The sequence below is a fragment of the Myxocyprinus asiaticus genome, chromosome 39 (assembly GCF_019703515.2).
Source record: "Myxocyprinus asiaticus isolate MX2 ecotype Aquarium Trade chromosome 39, UBuf_Myxa_2, whole genome shotgun sequence".
Lineage (NCBI taxonomy): Eukaryota > Metazoa > Chordata > Actinopteri > Cypriniformes > Catostomidae > Myxocyprinus > Myxocyprinus asiaticus.
This window is the reverse complement of record NC_059382.1, coordinates 24,284,032-24,300,695: the sequence shown is the minus strand read 5'-3', so window position 1 is coordinate 24,300,695 and position 16,664 is coordinate 24,284,032. Positions and strand designations below refer to the sequence as shown.

The following is a 16,664-nucleotide window of genomic DNA, read 5'->3' as shown; positions in this document are numbered from 1 at the left end:
GCTGCAGAGGTGATAGGTGATGGCACAGATGCTGCAGAGGTGATGGGTGATGGCACAGATGCTGCAGAGGTGATGGGTGATGTAGCAGCTTTAGAAGTGGTGGGTGATGGCAGAGATGCTGCAGAGGTGATGGGTGATGGCACAGATGCTGCAGAGGTGGTGGGTGATGGCACAGATGCAGCTGTGGTGACAGGTGATGTAGCAGCTTTAGAAGTGGTGGGTGATGGCAGAGATGCTGCAGAGGTGGTGGGTGATGACACAGATGCTGCAGAGGTGGCGGGTGATGCAGATTCTGCTGTGGATCTCCCAGACACAATCTAGTGAGGAATGCGTGGAGTCTCCTCAGTATGCAATCTTAAGTGGTCAGTATTGATTTTTGGCAAAATGACCCCTCTCATCTCATCTGCCAGATCAGCACTCTTCCCTTTTACACATTTAATTGTGTAAGGCCCTAGAAAGTTTGGATCCAATTTTCCTCCTTTTCTCTGCTGGCTCCAGACATTCATCCTCCACACCCTGTCACCCACAGAGAATTTAATTTGTGTTCTTTTTTTGTCTTTTTTAGTCAACTGTTTCTGGACCTGAGCAGTGTGGTTCAGGGCAGTTTGAAGACCTTCATCAAATTTCAGGACACCCTCTGTCATTTCTTCAATCCCCATGAGTGCTTCAACAGTTCTGTCAATCGGAAAGAAAGAAATTATTTCTAGTTTAAAATATCTGCCCATCGCAATAAATTAATGTAGCTAAGTTCACATTGAATGCAAAAAATACACATAAAATGAAACAAAACAACAATACACGATGCACACCCACCCTATAATATTCGGGGACCTCAGATGGGTATCGTACCTCTCGACCAAACATCATATAAAATGGAGAAAACTTCGTGGTCATCTGTTTTTGGTCCTCAGTCTGAACATGACTGCATCAATGTTTTTATCCTACTGCTTCGTTTTTTTAGACCAATTTGCAGAGAGCCCTTAAAAATTTGAATTACATTAAAATTAGTTTTAGCAGAGGACATCCATATTGCAAATATTACATTAGGTTTATCAGTTCTTACAAATGCTATTTACAGCTTTAGAAATGCCCACAATACATTTTCTTATTGGCAAATTTAACAGAAATTTTAAATTTAAGTACCTTTGTATAAAATACTATGTATACATGTAGTACCTCTGTATTGTCCCATTCATCCTTTCAACAAGACCATTAGTCTGGGAATGATAAGATGAGCACAAACTCCTTTTGATTCCCAGAATTTTGGACACATTTTTGTTGATCTGTTATTACAAACCAAAAATGCATTTTACATTTAGGTGAATTTGTATTATAAGTGTAAATTGTACTTTGATGCTTTGGCAGCCTGGCATGCCACACATTCAGCCACCTGAGTAAAAAGAAGAAGAGTTTACATCAAGATAAAAGATATATAATTTTATTAATGTATATATATACATATATATATACACACACATATACATACACACACACACACACAGTATGATTTAGTCTGGCTTTTTTATGGTGGTTTTGGGTCAATGGCTTCTTCCTTGCAGAGCAGCCTTTCAGGTTATGTCGATAGAGGACTCATATTATTGTGGATATAAATATTTGTCTACCTGTTTCCTCCAGCATTTTCATAAGGTGCTTTGCTACTGTTCTGGGATTGATTTTCACTTTTCGCACCAAACTACGTTCATCTCTAGGAGACAGAATGCGTCTCCTTCCTAAGCGGTATGATGGCTGCGTGATCCCATGGTGTTTATACTTGCGTACTATTGTTTGTACAGGTGAACGTGGTACCTTCAGGCGTTTGGAAATTGCTCCCAAGGATGAACCAGACTTGTGGAGGTCCATAATTTTTTTCTGAGATCTTGGCTGATGTTTTTTGATTTTCCAATGATGTCAAGCAAAGAGGAACTGAGTTTGATGGTAGGCCTTAAAATACATCCACTGGTACACCTCCAATTCAGTACACCTCCTATCAGAGGCTAATTGGCTAATTGTCTAAAGGCTTGACATAATTTTCTGGAATTTTCCAAGCTGTTTAAAGGCACAGTTAACTTAGTGTATGTAAACTTCTGACCCACTGGAATTGTGATATAGTCAATTAAAAGTGAAACAATTTGTCTGTAAACAATTGTTGGAAAAATTACTGATTTTCATATGAAAAGGACCATAACCACTTCAGTGGACATCTTAACCCATTTTCCCCTTGTTGTAAATGCATTAAAATGTAAATATGTGTGATTGTTTTTTCATCATTTACATGATCACACATTAATTACATTTTCTATCGGGCGACGGCAATACATTTGTTCGTAATGTAGTGATTGTGCCCCTAAATTTTCAAAGAGCTGTCCGAGCAAGAGCCTAAAGTGTTCATACAGTAGGGCAGACTGAGTACAGTTCAGGCCGAGTACAGCTGTAAAACTTTCTACTGCCTACCTAAATAAAAAAAGAATTATATGAGATGTCTTTATATGTCTACCAACAAAATAAATGTCAAAACCTGCATATATAGTTCCTATTTTTCACAATGGGCATATGAGCGCATTAGTTACAACTGTCCCCATTCTGGGTACTATTGTAACACTACCCCAGGACAGTTGTAACACTAATTTATAATGTGCTAAATAAGGCATTATGTCACGACACACACAGACACAGATGACAGGTTGAACCCAGTAGCGGGAGCTTTATTGAAGAAGATACTTTTCAGGTAAGTCAACAGTTATAAGAGAGATTGGTAACTTAGTTTGGAATGACAGAGTTCGTGTTTCCAGGGAGAATGCGGAAGGATCGCCACTCCAGGAGGTCGAAGGAAGAAGATGAAACCTTGGAATATAGAAGATGAGGAATTCGAGGGAACTAATGTAGCTTCACGAAGAATTCAAGGCAAGCAGGTGAGTCTGAGAGTTCCTTGCGGAGACTAGACAAGGATGGAGTGGCAGGGTGAGTATTTATAAGGGGGAGGTGATTGCGTGATGGATTGGGATCAGGTGTAAGTGATTAGTAATCCGTGGGGGGGGGGGGGGGGAGAGAACTAAGTGTGGAGTGAGAGGGGGAGTCCAGTGTAGATGGGGAGTACAGTGTAGATGTGACACATTAGGCCTATCTAAAGTGAAATATACTGTCACATTTTATATTCTGTGATTGTTTTCAAATATTTCTAATGCTTGCATATGTAACAATTATAATTCATCAGTTGGAGATACTCCTAACCCTGATATGAGGCATCCTGTAACATGAACATATCTGCAATAAAAAAAATATCTATCTATCTATCTATCTATCTATCTATCTATCTATCTATCTATCTATCTGTCTGTCTATCGTATAAAGGTTATCTGTCTGTCTGGCTTTCAGACAATTCATTCATTCATTTATTAATCTTGCTTGCTTATCTAAACTTTCTGACTGAATTAAAGCTAACAAAATGGTAGGAGTATTTGCTACCATGTTTCTTGTGCTTATACTGAAAATGACATATACTTGCATGAGAAGGGAAATATTCACAGTGTTACAACTGTACTCCGTTGCAACTGCAGTCTACCCTATGTTCAGCAGGGGGAATCCTCTGTGCTCTGTATTTTTCTCAAAAAAGTGATCAAACTACAGGGTTTAAGATATGAGCAATCAAACATATTGGCCCCGTTTTTGGGGGGCCACCCTGTAGATTGCCTTAAATGTGTAATATGTTGGATTATACTGATTACAGTTTTTGTCGTCTAATGTATAATCAGTACCACATGACATTTTACAATTAATCAAGCCAACATATGAAACACAGGGGGATGGGAAACAAGACACCTCCTTCAGGTTCTTTTGCATCAAAAAATGTAGAATAAACCTTGTAAATAATCAAGTATAACATAATAATAATTAATAAAAAGAAAGCCTAACTGAAATGTTATCCTAATATGTTGCTATATTATATTAGAAGAGGTTTAAAAATTATAATGTTTTATCACTCGCCTTCAATGTCATAAACATCAGCTTTTTAAAAAAAAATTGACTTTTGATCCTTGGACAACCCTCGAGGATACCCACCACCTGTTTTGTATGTCACAATATGACGGTACGTTGTAGGATCCATATTCTACAGACCAAAAAAAAAAAAAAAAACAGCAAAAGTGACTAAGTATGGGGGATCGGGTTGTTTGGCACATAGTTAATTTCTGATATTTTTATAATTACTTTCACAAAAGCGTAACATCTAAATTTTCACCTTTTTGACCTACTCTGATTGATTCTGTCAGGGCATTTAAATGCTAAAATCTGTAAAGTTGAACAAAACTTTTAATGTTTTCTATGTCAAAAGCACATTGGGTATATAAAAAATTGTTAACAATTTATAACATTCATACACACTTTTTTATAAACTTTATAACTCTGCATACATACACATATAGCCAATATCATAAAATAATGCATTATAATAATAATTCTGTGCGTTTGTTTTTTGACCAAAGAACTTAAGCTTTCATTTGCATCTAGTTGGGATATCTTAACGTTTGTTCCACCAAAGATATTCAACAAAGAATAAAAAGTGCCAACCAACCTGGCTATACTTTTAAAACCATGTAAACAGGTGGATCCAGAATTTTTTTTATTTTTTTTATGGAGTGGCAAGGGGGTGACATACAGACAATGAGGGGTGGCAACACCAAAGCAAGCGCCTATGTGTAGTTCTTATGGATTACAGTACCAAGCTTCATTGCAACAAGTACTAGTTCATTAACTGGAGTCACTATCAAATTAAAAATGTCCTTTAATTTGCAATACAACTGCATTCCCACAGGAACCACATGGTAACCATTTTACTACTGATTTGCCAACATAATATATATATATATATATATATATATATATATATATATATATTTGCATTATAAAAAAATAAGGCTTCACATATAGAACTGGCAATCTGGACTAAACGTCACCACCTTATGCAGGCCAAATGTTTTTATTTTGTTAAGTGTACCCATAGATGGAAAATGCATGCATATCCCTTGTTATTCTGCTAATAAAGTCAGTAGTATTCAGCTGGAATAAACCATTTGAAAATGAAGATTAACACAAATTTATGTCTAAATAAAAATAAACTGTACAGAAATTGTACTGTGGGAGGCAGTGCTGCAAAACTCTTGAATATTAATTATGTTATGCACAGTAAAATTATTTTAAATTACCTGTTTTGATCAACAGTCATTCTTAATAACTGATTCAAGCACCCAAATATTTTACATAATATGGTTATTTCATCTCTACATCTGCCACTATCAGTCTTGGAATTTTGTTTGTCTGTAGATGAATACATAGATCAGCACATTGATTAAGAACATGGCTGATTGATCTAGAGGTTTTGGATTCTAATTCATCCAAATATAAAATTGTATTTTAATGAAACAAGATTTCATCTGTATGTCAGTGGATGGGTGTTACACTTTAAAAATAAAATGCAATAACAGATGCGGGGAGATGAGAGTAGCAGAAACACAGACATATTTATTGACAGTTCTGTATATGAAAAAACCCCCAGCAAACTCTGAAATTCAGACAGCGACAACCACAAACACTCGGACAAAAGTCAATATGGGCATGAGTGCCCACGAATGAGATGACACAGCTCACAAATGACCATCTCCCATCACACAACCCAGCCATGAAACACATTTTATATAAGGAGGAAACACACTGTGCACCGGTGCGCCACTTAAATATTCCAGCACCGGATCGCCAGTCAAAACACACACAGATGAAATAGAATCTCATAGTCAAGAACTGGAGATGTTTCATCTGGATTATACACATACCTGCAAAAGCTATTTCAAAAAGTGGTGAGAACATGTCTCATCCATCTCAACCCATAAATTACAGCGATGTATCAAATAATCATTCAGTGAATAGTTGGAAAATACTGAGAAATTAATCTTTTACCTTTTTCAATGTATTTGTCCATGTGGTCATTGTTATTGAGGAAATAAGCTCATCAACCTGGCGAGAGCCCAAACACTGTACATGCACTGCAATAGTAGGTAGGCGATTGCTCGATGTTGTGATTGGTCGCTGCAGCTGCTGTAAACAATCATAGGATTGGTTGCTGCTGTAATAAATCACGCTATGGGTCTGTAGTCATTTGTGCGTTTGGTGAGAGTTTAGGCAGTTTGACATGAATAAACCCCCACACAATATCAACATCAACTATAATATACTTATATTTATATTTAATACATTTTGATACTTATGTTGGGGTGGCAGATGGGGTATCAGTGCTTTTTCTAAGGGTGGTATTTGCCACCCTTTGCCCCCCCGGTAGATCCGCCCCTGCTTGTAAATGTGTTACAATGGAAACATATTTTTTTCATTTTCTCCACGTCCTGCTGCTAACACCTGAGTAGAACAAATCTGATGTTTCCCATAATACTTTGTGCGATTTAGAGAAAAAAACAGTCCTGAAACTAAATCTTCCAATTAGAAACATCTAGATGCTAACACCTTCATAGCAGTCACTTGCTATGACTGTAGCTTTCGTCCAGGAGAGGATGTCATCAATTGGCATCCAACTTTTATCTGAGGTTTCGACCCTAAACCACAATTCCCTCCAGTTGGCGGGTCGGCAGTGATGGCCAGTCACTGCCCATCTTCTCCTGGCTTCCAGCTCAACACACTGCCTATTCCAGAGCCAGCAAGAGGCTCTTTCAGCTGCCTCCCCAACCTGTGTACAGCTGGCTTCATCTCCCTTCCTGTTACTCCCAGGGCTGTGAGCGTCTTCCATACAGATTGTGCAGGGAACCCCCTGCAGCCAACCTCAATTGGAAATAGCCAGACCTGCCACCCTTTGTCCCTGCATTGTTGGACCAGGTCCTGGTACTTGGTGGCTTTCCTCTCTGAGGCCTCTTCGCATCCGTCTTCCCACGGGACCGTCAGTTCAATCAGGATGATCCTCCTTACCTCCTCAGACCATATGACCATGTCAGGCCTCAGGGATGTTTGGACGACCTCGGGAAACTGCAGTTTTCTTCCCAGGTCCACCCTCATCTCCCATGATTGTGCTGCCAGCGGGAGGCTCTTCTTGGTCTTCTTGGAGGAGGGTGGCTTCTCCCCCTCCCTGATGAACTGAATGGATGGAGCCGGTCTCAAGTGGGTCTGGTGCTTTTTCCGTCTCTCCTGCTCCAAGATGTCAGCCAGTGCTCTGAGGACCTTGTCATGACGCCATCTGTATCTTCCCTGGCTAAGTGCAGTCTTATACCCTGCCAGTATATGCGCCAACGTGCCTCTCCCTCCACATAGCTTGCACATTGGGTTCTGCCTCATTCCACACCTGCGCAGGTTTGATGGAAGAGTATCTTACACTGATCAGAGCAGGAAAGAGATGCGAAAGGGCTCCAGTCTCCAAAGTTCAGGCCACGTGATCTTCCACTTTGGCAGGTCCCACTTTGTTCAGGCTCCTTGTACTCCAAGTTCCACGGCCCTGGACCTTCCCCCTTCCTCCTCCAGGTGTAGGACCTTGGCTTGGATCATGTCTCTTCTCTGCCTTGGGTCTGCTTTCCCCCATTGCTGAAAGTGGGTAGTTCCAAGTCCTTGTCTCCCCATGCACAGGTTCCCAATGATGTCCTTCAACTTCAGCATGCTTTCTGCCTGTGCCACTGATGTGTCAGCTGCCCACTTGTGTCCTGATCTTGTAGTGACACCTGCACCTCTGATCTTTTCATCGCTGGAGTCTCTGTACATCATCACAGCCCTGCACTTTGTCCAGACCTGATGTACTGACGTGAAGGTTGGTGGAATTCAGAGCCACCTGCGGAGGTGTTTGTTCACTCGCCTCTCGACTCCTTTCACTGATATCATAGGCACTTCATAAACTGTCAGTAGCCATGTGAGTCTTGGTAGCAGACCATGCTGGAAGAGCCAGGCCTTAAACTTCCCTGGTAAGCCTGATCCCACTCTCTTTCTCAACCATTCATCTGCCTGTTTCTCTGTCCTGGATATGCTGCTTCTGTTGGTGAGAGGGGCATCATGCCACTTCCCTAGGCATTTTATTGGGTTTTCCTCAATTGATGGTATAACCTCCCCCTGGACTTTGATTTGGAATTGCTGGTCACTGTCCCATTTCTGATCATCCTTGCCCATGTTGCCACATCATCAAGTGCCTTCAGGATCCACCTTGCTTGTACATGGGTTGAAGTTGTTACAGTTAGGTCATCCATAAAGCCTCTGGCGGGTGCCAGACTCCATTAACGGCCCTCTGGATTCCTTCCCTGCCGCTGTTATGAGCAGATTAATTCCCATGATAAACAAGATGGGGGAGATAGTACAGCCCGTTACATTTCCCTTTTCCAAGTCCTGCCACTGAGTTGTAAAATGGGCAGTCTTGAACCAAAACTTAAATCCTCCAAAGTAGCTGGTGATCCTTCCCCTGATGTGGTAAGGGATATGGTAGTGTTCCATAGCTGCGTTGATAAGGTCATGAGGGATTGATCCATATGCATTAGCCAAATCGAGCCAGACTACTGTTAGTTTACCTTTGCTCTCCTATGCACCGGTATGTTCCAAACACCCAGAGAAGCCTGGGATGCCACCCTTCTGGACTGATGTATCAACATACTTGTTCCTCACCAAATAGGTAGTCATCCTTTTGGCCAGGACAGAGAAAAAGAACTTTCCTTCGACACTCAAGAGAGAAATGATTCAGAACTGGCTGATCTCAGAGGAGACTGCTTCCTTTGGTATGAAACAGCCCTCTACTCTTTTCCAGGAGAGTGGGATGATGCCTTTTGCCCATACCCTCCACAAAAGTTTCCATAGCCTGCGGAGTAACATCGGATATCTCTTGTGTACTTTATAAGGTATACCACTTGGTCCTGGGGCAGATGCTGATTGGGCTTTCTGTACAATTCCTTGGACTTCTCTCCATGTTCGTTCACTGGTGTTGAGCTCTTCCTCAGGAGTTTCAGTTCTGCTGACATTTGGGTGTGCATTTAAAGCCTGGCCCCTGAGAGTGTCACTGTGGCTCTCTTTGAGGAACTCCTCCACAACTTCCTTAGGGATGGTTAGTCTGCCGGATCTCACTTCACCCAACAAAGTTTTGGTGAACCTATATGGGTCCTTTATAAACTGAGCTCGCTTGGCCTCCTTCTCCTTCCTCAGTGTCCGAGACCTTTCTGCCTTTCTCAGTTTGCACAGTTGCCCTCGAAGTCCCCTGGTCAGATCTTTTATGCCTTCCTTTTCTTTGGCACTTGTTATTTTGAACTGTTTATTGAGAGTCTTGATTTCCCTTCACAGCTGCAAGATCTCACTCCCCGTTCTGTTTGACCGTTTTCCAGGTGTTCCACTGACGCACTTTCTCTCCTCTGTGCCAAAGCATACTCTAGCCATACTGAAGACAATTGTTGTCATGCTGTCAATTTTCCTCTCAGCTGTTCCTGCTAAACAGAGTTCCCTCTAGAACTCTGTCAAGGTCCTGGTCTAGTTGGTTCCATCCTGTGTTGTCATTCGCTGGGGGACATTTCACTTTCTCTCTCGCAGGTTAGGTGCCTGGGGTGGCATTAGGAAAGTCCCTCCTGTGGCTTTGGGGTGAAGCAGCTGCTAAGAGGTCTCCTGTACTGTGGGGTGCTTCCTGACTGGAGTCTTCCTGCATCTCACTAAGTGTCTCCACACTGCATTACCTCTGTTTCTCCCCCTTCCACATTTGGTCCTGGCTTGATGTATATTAAGTCCCTTTGTTCTCTTGCAAACCTTCCCACAGTGGCACTTAACTTCTAACACTTCCCCTGTGAGTGTGGTTTAGGTGAGCCGTCTCGTTATTCATGTGATTTCCGTGGCCATTACCATTGTATCCATCCCACTGAGTCTCTCATCCTCCCCCCCCCTTTCAGGAGACTCTGGGGGTATTACTCATTGTTACGTTCTGTAGCTTTCGCTGGTGCCCTCTTGCGAGTGCTGCGAATGAGGTTGCTAGCCTCACTCACTCACCCACGTTAGTCTTTCCCAGAGGTCATCTGTCTTTCCAGAGTCACCAATCTTCCTTGGTTGCCATCCAGCCTTTCCTGGAAGTCACTGGTGCCCCAGGGGATTTACTACTAGATACATCTAGATGCTAACACCTTCAGTCACATGATTATGACTGTAGCTTTCGGCCAGGAGAAATGTCATCAGTCATCAATATATTTCTGCAATGTTGTTTAAATTGTGTTATTTTTAAAGACACTAGCCTAATTATAAAGTACGTGCATGTGGGGTTCTCCGGGGGTACCGCTTAGCACCTCCTCTTTTGCAAACAGCATCCTTGCACCTGATGCAAAATCCTGATTGGCCGATCATCACCATGATGATCGGCGCATGGACAAAACATGGGGCTTTCCAGTTCTACAGCAACAACAACAAAAGCAGCAACCACAACAACAATAATAACAACAACAATAATAATAATTGCTGTTGTTGTTGCTGCTGTTAATAAATATGCCCCCTTACTAACAATGTGCATTTACTTTTTTATTATTATTATTGTAACATGCTGTATTTAGATATACTAAGTTTAGCATGTACAGGATCACAATGCATCATCCGATATATTATCATGGGAAATGTAAAAACATTTGCTGATTTGGTCTTCAGCCCCAGTTCTGAGGGGGGCATATCACCCCATGGGTCTAACTTTACATTTTCACTTCAAACAAAAAACTAGATTTTTGGTTCACAATTCTAAATACATTCCTGTGTCCACACAACGTTTAATATTCAGCATGACAGAATGTTTTAGAAATGAAGTCAGGATTTTTTTATATATATATTATCTAAAATATTGCCCAATGTTTATGGAAAATCATATAATCTGAAAGTTGTCTGGGAAAGACTTTTGCAGGCCGTACCTGTCAATTTACTTCATGTTACTTATCACTATTTTACAATGACAAAAAATTGGATCAGTTAACCTCTACACATCTTTCCCAACATTTTAAGGAACGGTAAAGCAATGTTTTATAAGCATATTTTTTATCTGGACAGAAAGTTAGCTATGAACAGACTATGACTGATTATAATTATCTTTAAGACAGTTAATTACATTTTTAATTACTCTGCTACTGTAAAAGAGAGATGTATTTCATCAAAAAATTACTATTAAACTCCTTTAATTATTGAAAATCTTTCTAAAAAGGTATTCCAAAAAACAGTGCTGTTTTGTGTGGTCCAGTTAAACACGGTGATGAGTGATCCCCTGGAGACCATGGATATACAGTACATCTAATTGGATACATTTTGGTGTTGTCCTCATGGTCTTAAACTTCCTCTTCCTCTCTTTGTTCATTCATGTTCTAATTTTGGTTTAAAATGAAAAATTGTGTGTCTTTTATATACTTGAGATGATAATGATTTGATTGTGTGATTTTGGTTGATGTTTAGTTGAGTTTGCACTGGTGAGACAGGTTTTCCATGGAGAAAAGAATTCTGTATTAGTTTAATTAGTGATTTGATTTTGAGAGTGTTTACCATGAGAAATATTCAAGATAACACTTCTTTGAGAGGGACTATTTTGATCGCCATGGACCCCCCTAACCAAGGACGGCCCTGATCCAGACAGAAGAATGAGGGAGGTAGAATCCAGGCATGTGGGTTAAAATGACTCCACCCAGTTATTACCACCCTGAATAATAAGACTGTGAATGTGAATGTTACATTTATATAGTACTTTTCTGACACTACACTCAAAGTGCTTAACACAGTGAACAGGGGAATCTCTTTAACCACCACCAGTGTGCGGCATCCACAGTGCAGTGGGGTGGAGAGAGGAGAGTTAAAGAGCCAATTAATGGATGGGGATTATTAGGAGTCCATTATTGAGAAGGGCCAATGGAGAGAATCTGGCCAGGACACCAGGGTTTCACCTCTACTCTTTACGTAAAGTGCCCTGGTATTTTTATAACCACAGAGAGTCAGGACCTCAGTTTAACATCTCATCTGAAGGAAAACTGAGGGAATTAGAATCTAGGCAGGTGGGTAAAAATGACTCAGCTTAGTTATTACCCCGTTGAATAAATAAAACTGTCTATGTCAAAAGAATCAAATGTGTTATGGAACATAGAGTGTTGCTTGTTTCAATTAACCAAACTTATTTTTATGACTATCTGAGCACCTAAACAGAAGAATGAGGGAGGTAGAATCAAGGCAGATTTATAAATTACACCACCCGGTTATTACCCCACTGAATCATAAGGCCGTGTTAGTCAAAATAATCAAATGTGTTATGGAACATACAGTGTAGCATTTATTATTCCACCAGACCTATTTTTATGACTATCTAAGCAGCTATACTGAAGAATGAGAGAGGTAGAATCTTGGTTGGTGGGTAAAAATGACTCCACCCAGTATTACCCCCCTGAATAATAAGATTGTCTATGTCCAAAAAATGTAAATGCTCTATAAGACTTATAGTGTAGAATTTGTAAATATACCAAACCTATATTTATGACTTTCTGAGCATCTAGACAGAAGAATGAATCAAGGCAGGTGGGTAAAAATGACTCCACCCAGTATTACCCCCCTGAATAATAAGATTGTCTATGTCCAAAAAATGTAAATGCTCTATAGGACTTATAGTGTAGAATTTGTAAATATGCCAAACCTATATTTATGACTTTCTGAGCATCTAGACAGACAAATGAGGGAGATAGAATCCTGGCATGAGGGAAGAAATGACTCCGCCCTTGAATAATACGACAGTCTATGTCAAAATAATCAAATATGTTATGGAACATACAGTGTTGCTTGTCAATCCACCAAATCTATTTTATGACTATCTGAGCATCTAGACAGAAGAATGAATCAAGGCAGGTGGGTAAAAATGACTCCACCCAGTTATCACCCTCTTGAATAATAAGACTGTCTATGTCAAAAGAGTCAAATGTGTTATGGAACATAAAGTGTAGCATTTATTATTCCACCAAACATTTTTATTACTATCTGAGCATCTATACAGAAAAGTATAGGAAGGCAGAATCTAGGCAGGTGGGTAAAAATTACTAAGCCCAGTTATTACCCCCTTAAATAATAAGGCTGTGTATATCAAAAGAATCAAATGTGTTATGGAACATACAGTGTTGCTTGTCTCAATCCACAAAACCTATTTTTATGACTATCTGAGCATCTAGATAGAAGAATGAGGGAGGTAGAATCCAGGCAGGTGAGTTAAAATGACCCTATCACCCCCCTGAATAATAAGGTTATTCGAATCAAATGCGGTATGGGACATACGGTGTTTTTTGCTTTATTCGACCAAACCTATTTTTATGACTTTCTGAGCATCCACACTCAAAAAAAAAGATTCCTTGCTTAAGCAAATATTGCTCATTAAAATAAACAAATTTTACTCAAAATGTAATGATGTCAGCTTCCTTAATTATATGCTATATTTGTGACACAAGATATTGAGATTATGCTGTACTCTGAAATCTGAATTTCAGTAAACCCAGCCTAATTTTTTAAGATTCCATGGGAAACCATGTGGCAGAGAATTCCTGTGGATTTTTCACCGGAGAGACAATTCATCTTCAACTGCTGCTCAGGCATCACTCACGCAGCAGAAACTCAGTGTAGGTAACTCCAACAAGTAAATCACTTTCTACATGTTTCAATGCAAACGTCTCATTGAACCCCTTCGTCTTAAAGAGAAACCAGCTTACATTAGCTGAGTGTTGGTTTATGTTTACTTTTCAGCTTAATCAAATGATTTTAGTAGTTCAGCCAAAAATGCTATTTCTCTTGTCATTCGGCCTTCTCACCCCTTATGCCTTCTCAAACTCTTATGACTTTATGTCTTCTGTGGAACACAAACCAAAAACCAAAAAAGTCATATGGATTACATTGATGCTGCCTTTATGGATCTTGAAAGTGTTTAACCTCACTGACTTCCACTATATGGACAAACACACATCATGTATCCTTCAGAGATCTTTGTTTGTGTTCCCCTGAAGAAAGTCAAATGAGTTTGACATGGTACACTATATTGCCAAAAGTATTCGCTCACCCATCCAAATAATTGAATTCAGGTGTTCCAATCACTTCCATGGCCACAGGTGTATAAAATGAAGCACCCAGGCATGCAGACTGCTTCTACAAACATTTGTGAAAGAATGGGCCGCTCTCAGGAGCTCAGTGAATTCCAGCGTGGCACTGTGATAGGATGCCACCTGTGCAACAAGTCCAGTCATGAAATTTCCTCGCTACTAAATATTCCACAGTCAACTGTCAGTGGTATTATAACAAAGTGGAAGCGATTGGGAATGACAGCAACTCAGCCACGAAGCGGTAGGCCACATAAAATGACAGAGCAGGGTCAGCGGATACTGAGGCGCATAGTACGCAGAGGTCGCCAACTTTCTGCAGAGTCAATCGCTACAGACCTCCAAAGTTCATGTGGCCTTCAGATTAGCTCAAGAACAGTGCATAGAGAGCTTCATGGAATGGGTTTCCATGGCCGAGCAGCTGCATCCAAGCCATACATCACCAAGTGCAATGCAAAGTGTCGGATGCAGTGGTATAAAGCACACCGCCACTGGACTCTAGAGCAGTGGAGACACGTTCTCTGGAGTGACGAATCACGCTTCTCCATCTGGCAATCTGATGGACGAGTCTGGGTTTGGCGGTTGCCAGGAGAACGGTACTTGTCTGACTGCATTGTGCCAACTGTGAAGTTTGGTGGAGGGGGGATTATGGTGTGGGGTTGTTTTTCAGGAGCTGGGCTTGGCCCCTTAGTTCCAGTGAAAGGAACTCTGAATGCTTCAGCATACCAAGAGATTTTGGACAATTCCATGCTCCCAACTTTGTGGGAACAGTTTGGGGATGGCCCCTTCCTGTTCCAACATGACTGCGCACCAGTGCACAAAGCAAGGTCCATAAAGACATGGATGAGCGAGTTTGGTGTGGAAGAACTTGACTGGCCTGCACAGAGTCCTGACCTCAACCTGATAGAGCACCTTTGGGATGAATTAGAGCGAAGACTGCGAGCCAGGCCTTCTCGTCCAACATCAGTGTCTGACCTCACAAATGCGCTTCTGGAAGAATGGTCAAACATTCCCATAAATACACTCCTAAACCTTGTGGAAAGCCTTCCCAGAAGAGTTGAAGCTGTTATAGCTGCAAAGGGTGGGCTGACGTCATATTGAACCCTGTGGATTAAGAATGGGATGTCACTTAAGTTCATATGCATCTAAAGGCAGATGAGCGAATACTTTTGGCAATATAGTGTATAAGACTGCATAAACATGTGTAAGTTGGTTTGTAAAAAAGAGTCACATTATAAGTATAATACAGCTGCAATATGTAGCAGGGTTTGCAGTGGTTGAATATTGTCTCGTCATGAATCTTAAATGTAAACTAGCCATACATGTTGCTTATCTTGTCAGTTACAATTATAAATGTTTTTTTTTTTTTTTTTTTTTTTTTTTTGTATAACAGGATAGGGTCATTTAAATTATAGTTCTGGCAGGTCTACAACTATAACTGAAAGAAGAGTCATCAGATGTTTTCAAAGCAAAAAAAAAAAAAAAAAGAAAGAAAAAAGGTAGGAAACACATTTGGATGATATTATTCATATTTATATAGCACCATTTTGCCATCCCAGATGTGTGACATTCTTTCTTCCGCAGAACACAAACAAAGATTTTTAGAAAAATATTTCAGCTCTGTAGGTCCTCACACTGCAAGTGAATGGTGATCAGAACTTTGAAAGTACAAAAAGAACATAAAGGTAGCATTAAAGATATGAATATGACTCCAGTGTTTTAATCCATGTCTTCAGAAGTGAAATTATAGGTGTGGGGAGAAACAGATCAAAAGTCATTTTTAATATGAATTTTCCTCCCTGCCCAGTAGGTGGTAAAATGCACAAAGAATGTGAATCCCCAAAGACAAGAGAAGACAAATATGAAAGTCAAAGTGGAGATTGATAGTAAAAAAGTACTTAAATATTGATCTGTTTCTCACTCACACTTATCATATCACTTCTGAAGACATGGATTCAACCACTGGAGTCTTATGGATTACTTTATGCCACCTTAATGTGCTTTTTGACCACCATTCACTTGCACTGAATGTACCAACAGAGCTGAGATATTCTTCTAAAAATCTTTGTTTGTGTTCAACAGAAGAAAGTCCTACACATCTGGGATGGCATGGTGGTGAGTAAATGAGATTATTTTTATTTTTGGGTGAACTATCCCTTTAAGCATCACTTTTCTTTTTACTCTGTAATTATTGATTTTGAGGATATTTAATTGTGCAAATAAATACAATTCAAAAGATTATTTCTTTGCATTTAGGAAGAGTAGCTTGACCAAGCACAGAAAGGAGCAGATGCCATCAATGCTTTGGAGCAGGAAGAGAGAAAGTTGCCTTTCAACCCCCTATTGATTGTCCTTGAAAATGAGCTTGGGACATTTGTCAAAACTTAGGTCAGTGCACTGACTTTTTGGGCTACTTTATGCCCTTCACATCAGCTACCCAAAGAAGCTGACACTTTTTCTTTATTAATTTTTTTGAGGTCATACAGTAAATGGTGTTGCATCTTGATGATGGCAAAGTCTGGCCAAGTTGAAAAGATCTTTTGAATGAATAGTTTCATTTATAAATAAAAAATTGTTTCTGGTGTTTTAGTTGCAGTA

At 40.2% G+C, this 16,664-nt stretch overlaps 1 pseudogene; it reads right to left on the bottom strand.

Moving 5' to 3' along the window:
- Window positions 1-6,639: 6,639 nt before the first annotated feature.
- LOC127429688 (uncharacterized) lies at window positions 6,640-9,405 on the bottom strand (annotated as a pseudogene).
- Between the last annotated feature and the right edge of the window lie 7,259 nt (window positions 9,406-16,664).